The sequence below is a fragment of the Marmota marmota genome, unplaced genomic scaffold, assembly GCF_001458135.2.
Source record: "Marmota marmota marmota unplaced genomic scaffold, marMar, whole genome shotgun sequence".
Classification (NCBI taxonomy): Eukaryota; Metazoa; Chordata; class Mammalia; order Rodentia; family Sciuridae; genus Marmota; species Marmota marmota.
This window is the reverse complement of record NW_026000019.1, coordinates 6741430-6747237: the sequence shown is the minus strand read 5'-3', so window position 1 is coordinate 6747237 and position 5808 is coordinate 6741430. Positions and strand designations below refer to the sequence as shown.

At 34.5% G+C, this 5808-nt stretch overlaps 1 pseudogene; it reads right to left on the bottom strand.

Moving 5' to 3' along the window:
• Nucleotides 1-1474: 1474 nt before the first annotated feature.
• On the bottom strand, nt 1475-2184 carry LOC125618741 (annotated as a pseudogene).
• Nucleotides 2185-5808: the final 3624 nt, after the last annotated feature.

Genomic DNA, 5808 nt, shown 5'->3' with positions numbered 1-5808 from the left:
ACATTTTGTTTGGATTATATTTCAAACATTCTCAAAATATTTAATTGAACTTGTCATAAATTCAGGCCGAAGGTTGAAGTCTTCTCACAAATTTTAAAACATAAACTCAGTAAAATACAGAACAATTAAGACACCAATTAACAGTAGTGCTGGCTAAATGTCAAACTTAAGACAAATGCAACTAAAAATTTTTTTTTAATATGCAGATCCTGATCATTAAGTTTACTTCTTGAAATGAAACTACTTGTGGGTCCAGTAACTTTCCTGATGTCTTTAAGATGAAACTACAGTTTATGTAGAATTTACTGATTAGAATATCCAAAAATATAACACTAAACTCTTAAATTAATTCAGCTATAACTATTTCCATTTTCCATAGAACAGTGAAACCAGAGTTTTGACATGAAACTGATTCACTGCTTCTGCTGGTGGATGGGGTCTGCACGAGCTGTTGGCTTCTGCAGCTCCTAAGGGTTGGCTATGCTCTCCAGTGTTGTAGCAGACCCTGGCAGTTCACCGCCAGTTTCTAATTTTTTCTGCATTCTTCTGCTTTCTGGGTTCTTCTCTAATGAATTTGAAAATAAAATACACAGACCCCAATAAGTAAGTGTAAAAATAGGAATTTTTTTGAAGAAACAGAAACAGGAACAGAACTCTTGCAAAACTAGAAGGCACCCTATAGCAGGTTTTCTCACAAGTGTTCGGAGCTAGGGGTTTATATAGCACAAGGGTCACTGTTATTGGTCCAAACTTATGCTAATTGGGATTAGAAAAAAGTATCAATGCTATTGGTTCAGACATATGTTAATAAGTGTTTGGAAATGTGCTAACACTATTGGTCAACTCTGCTGTCCAAACTTCCATTCCGATCTGCCCTCCTTCCATTTTCTCATTGCACGTCGGGAAGCCAGACAGGTCTCTGTCTTGGGATGGTGTATGCTGTCAGTTTGCTGCAGCACTCCACCTTCTGCAGCAGGTGTCTGTACCATGCCTCACGCTTGGTCATCAATGTGTGACAAGTTGGAGCTTTTGGTTCCTATTGCCTCAGGCCCAACCCATCTGTATAATGGGCTCCAGCCTGAGAAAGCCCCTGCTTGCCACCCATGCTGAACCCACCAGGGATGTCACTCCACAGCTTCACCGCTCCACTGCCACTTCTCAGCAGGAACCAGTAGTCTAGCTGCGCGACTTCTGTGTCCTCTGGTCACTGGAGTGCATCTTCACAAATTCATTGGCTTAGAAGAGCCTTTATGGGTACTGGAAGGGATGGTTCCCTGGTAACTTATAGGACACTCTGTTTCCTCTAATTTTTTTTCTAGTTTTACTGGCTGGCTTTACTCTTGGGCTTGTAGCCCTTTTCTCCATATTTAAATCTCATCACTCCAGAACCTGCATCTATCATTATCCTTGTTCTCCCATTTTTAGACTCTTTTTCTTGTTCCCACAAATCCACTGTTATATTATTTACTCTTCATTAGTTTAAATGCTTTGGGGAATAGTACAGCATCACACAAAGTCTCTATCCAGTGGCCTTAGCAGGATGGTTGCTTTGGATTTTCAGGCAAACCATGTCATTTCTTCCACTGATTACCAATTACCTCTGCTCACATTACTCTGGTTTTGTCTGGTTTGCCCCCAGGAGTCACTGAGTTGATTTTTATTTGTACACCTAAGTACATCTTTTGTTCAAGTTGAATTCAGTTTCATCTGGGGCATAAACACCTTCAAATTTAAGATGAGCTGTGTTTGATTCAGAGACCTCTCTTGTAGCCAGCAAAAACAGCCTTACAAATATGCCTTCAAGAAATCTTTGCATTTTAGATATCCTGTTACCAGCCTACTTCTTCTATAGGTTTCATGATAAAGGAAGGAGCTCTTCTCATTCTGAATCTTTTTGGTTCCCTCTTATAAGGGTCAGAATTATATAACTGGGCTCTCAGATAATACAGTGCAGTTTTTCCTTGCCAAGGAAATTTTGCCAAGGAATTTGTCACATCTGCAAATAACAATGAAATAAGATTACGTATCTGTATTATGAATACATGGCAGAGTGACAAGAGTATTAGCATACTCTTCAAGAAGGTTCTGTTTCCCACCAATTACAAAGATATATGGGAGCATATTGTATATCACTAGCTCATAAGCAGATCGCTCAAAAACCAGCTGCTTAAACTCTAGCACCATTTTTCAATGGAAGATCAACATTTGCTTCAATTTTATTAGCATTTTCTTAAACTCATTTCAACAGATGTACTATTAATATTTTAGTTTTGAAAATTGTAACAGTGAATCTGGAAGACAAGTTAAATTTAATAATATTGATAACTATGAATAGTTTAACTGCAGCCAAAGAAAAAGTAGATTATTCTCTCATGGAATTAATACAGTATCTAATGCATTTTTCTTGATTTTTCACTTTTGAGACTTATATGAATGTAACCTCTTACAGTTTTATCAGCTGTCACCAACTAATGCATCGAATCTCTCTTGTTTTAAAGATATCCCTGTAACACTAGTAACACAGCATGTGTTGCTGCTAAATCAAGCACATTTAATCACCAAGAATTTTTCCTTTTATTTTCCTTATTGCTTCTATCGACATTATAAGAGGGATAGTGAGGAGGTGTAGTTAGCCTTCTGACTTCTTTGTAATTACACTTCAACAAATGTGGACATCCACTTCCAGCCACACTATCAGTAATAGGATTACTTATTAAGACTAAAGGACTCAGGAAAAAAATAAGATTAATTTGAATGTATTGTGAATGGAACCAGAATATATCTTATGCTATTTCTTAAAATAAAGTTCTAAAACATAAATAGATTTGAATACATGTGATTTGAGTTTCTTCTGAATAATTAAGGTTATTGATTTGTTGAGTAAAAAATATATTGGTCAAATGAAAGTGTGATTTTCAGTAAATATCAAATGTGCAGATAAAAACCAGGAGATTTTAAAAGGCTATCAGCAAGAGATAGGCATATACAGTAAATGAACTGTGGTCCCTGTAATCCATCAATTGTCACATAGCAGCTATCTAGTGATAAAATCAATACAAATGTTTTCAGTTACACAACACTGCTTCATTGAGAACTCTAACCTCAATATGTCATCACACAGGTATTTAAACATCAGCCACGATGTAGAAAAGAGTCAAGTGGTTTTGAACTTGCAAAGTCTGACAGAAGATTTATATATTTTACAAATTTGTTTTCTTCTAGCTCCAGTACATAATTTCAGAATATATCAATCCATCGACCAGTCTTTAAATGGTCATGAATAAATTTTAGAAAGAACTTTTACTATTTGTGATGTTGGCTAGTTAAGGGAATGCTCCAACTTAAAGAAGAAAAGAAAAACATATAGCTTCCAGAGTGCAGAGGTGACCTTCCTATCTATTATCTATTGTTAAGGTGTATGCTTTTGAGTTTTTAAATTAACAGCATTTTAAAAACTTCTCCTTTTAAAAAATGTGATTTTCTGCATCACTACTCCCCAAAAGTAGTGATCTAAAAATTATAGATGGGCTTAAAATGAACTTAGATTGAATCCTACTTATATAGTGTGGAGAAATCTTAGTGCTAAAATAATCTGGTTTAGGTTCAATGTGCTACAAATAAGAATTATTGCATACAACCCAAACATAATTTCTAGTGTAGCTAATGTAATTGCTGATTGGAAAAAATGTTGATCCTCTAAACATTGATTGGAAGAAGACTGATTGATTTCGGAGTCCCCTATTGTTTATATATTATTTAATTAGAATCTGTGATTAGAACAGAGAAGTTGTAGTTAAAACTGATTCAAAATCAAAAGAATTTAGATTATCAAAATAAATCATAATTCAAGGAGATGGTTAATCTTAATATATCATTATTGGTATGGATAATCTTTTTAGTTTTTTCAAAAGCAATATGTTTAGAACATATTGTGAAGATAATAGAAGTAAGACTTTGTTTTCAGTATTAAAAGAATGTATAATCTGAGTCCCAATTTGTTATCAAAGAACACTGTTCTAAAATTGTCTTCCCCATGGTTTGGACACAATTACGTTTAAAAGAAAACACTAAGGAAAATATGGTAATAAAATTGGGAAAGTTTTTAGATGGCAAATAATACATAATGCCATTTAATATGTATATAGAACAGATATAAAAGAAATCAAAAAACATGGCTTAAGTTTTGTGTATTTAGAAAAATTGGTATTTTTTCCTCTTTAATATGATGTTATTGCCTTTAAAATATGTATTTTATTTCTCTTAAAATTTAAATTTCTAATCAAAAGTATTTTATACATATTTTATATAACTCCTTTTCAAATGTTATGACAGTATAATTTGATTATTACTATAATTTCTTTTCCACTGTAATGACAATGCAAAGATAAATTTAAAGGGTCTTCCAACTGTAGAAAATTTAAATAGTGTCAGGTAAGTTTGCTTTGGGAATATTATCTGTTAGATATCAAATTTAGATTATTTAAATGAACATCATATATCTTTGGATACCTTAATATATTTTAGTGTTAGATTTAAATTATTATGTAGTTTTCAGGAAATAAAGACGATTTAAGTGTGGATGACATTAGCATACTCAAAACTTATGAATATTACACTCAAACTGACTTACACCACTTCCACTAACATTTCCCTTGCAAGACAAGTCAGTCTTAACCTTAACTTGTAGTTTTCAATCCAAATATGAAGAGTCGACAAGCCATTACTTCCATCGTCATAACAAGAAAGCAGCTGAAAACTGAAACTCAACTGTCATAAATCTATCAGAAAAGTCAAGTTGAGCGACAGACCACTGCCTCAATAACTGGAACGACCAGCAGACACACACGCTTATCAGAAGCAGAAATAGCCACTGAGTCACCACTGGGTAGCAATAAAGAGCAATCAACTAATTGCTAGAGAGCAGGCTGGCCTGGCTTGAGCTATAAGGACTTGATGGCAAGTTTTAGGGGAATTTGCCACATTGTGTAGTCTTCTCTCAAGGAGCTGCAACCTGTTCTCACTGTGAGAAATCTTCCTGCTTCCAACAGGTGAAGAGAAGTCATCATTTTCAAGATGATCAAAGAATTTCATTCTCCTTAATAAAGGAATGTACCCAAGGGGAATTTGTACCAGAGCCTAACCATCGTGGGGTTTACAGAAGCCTAAGAAATACAGGGGGAGAGGAAATCTGTATCTCAAGCCTGTCTAGCCTTCCATTGTCACTTCAGGGGGAAAACTTCTGAGAAGCACTTGTGAAGGTAGTAGCATAGGGTACAGGTACAGCTTTGCTAAAAGTCTTAGACCTACCCTAATCATGAGACATTGCCAGGGATTCACCATTGCATCCCCACATTATTCCAGCTCATGAATAATAGCTTTGGGTGAAGCTGCAAAGAACTACTAACCTCAAAGAACTACTAACTTTATTTTAAAAGGAATCTCTAGAGAAACCCAAAACAATGAGGGAGAAAAACAAACAAATTTCAGCCTCGGTCACCTGCAGCAAATAGCAAGCACAGCACAAAATTCCTAATCAGATAAATATACAACCGTACACCTATCCTTATTTGCCTCAGTTCTTAAAGTTAACATTATTGATTTTGGAAATTCATCATAAGAATAAAGTATAGCTACAGGAAATGTATATGCCAAATATATGTGTGTTACTTAAATTAATATATGTGTAACTCAAGTCATGTGAATAGACTAAAAAAAAATGTAATCTTGTTTTGTTACTTGCTAACAAATATGCAACATCAGTTAAAAAAGAAATAAGCTTTTAAGAGTAGTTCATAATTTAAAGCAATT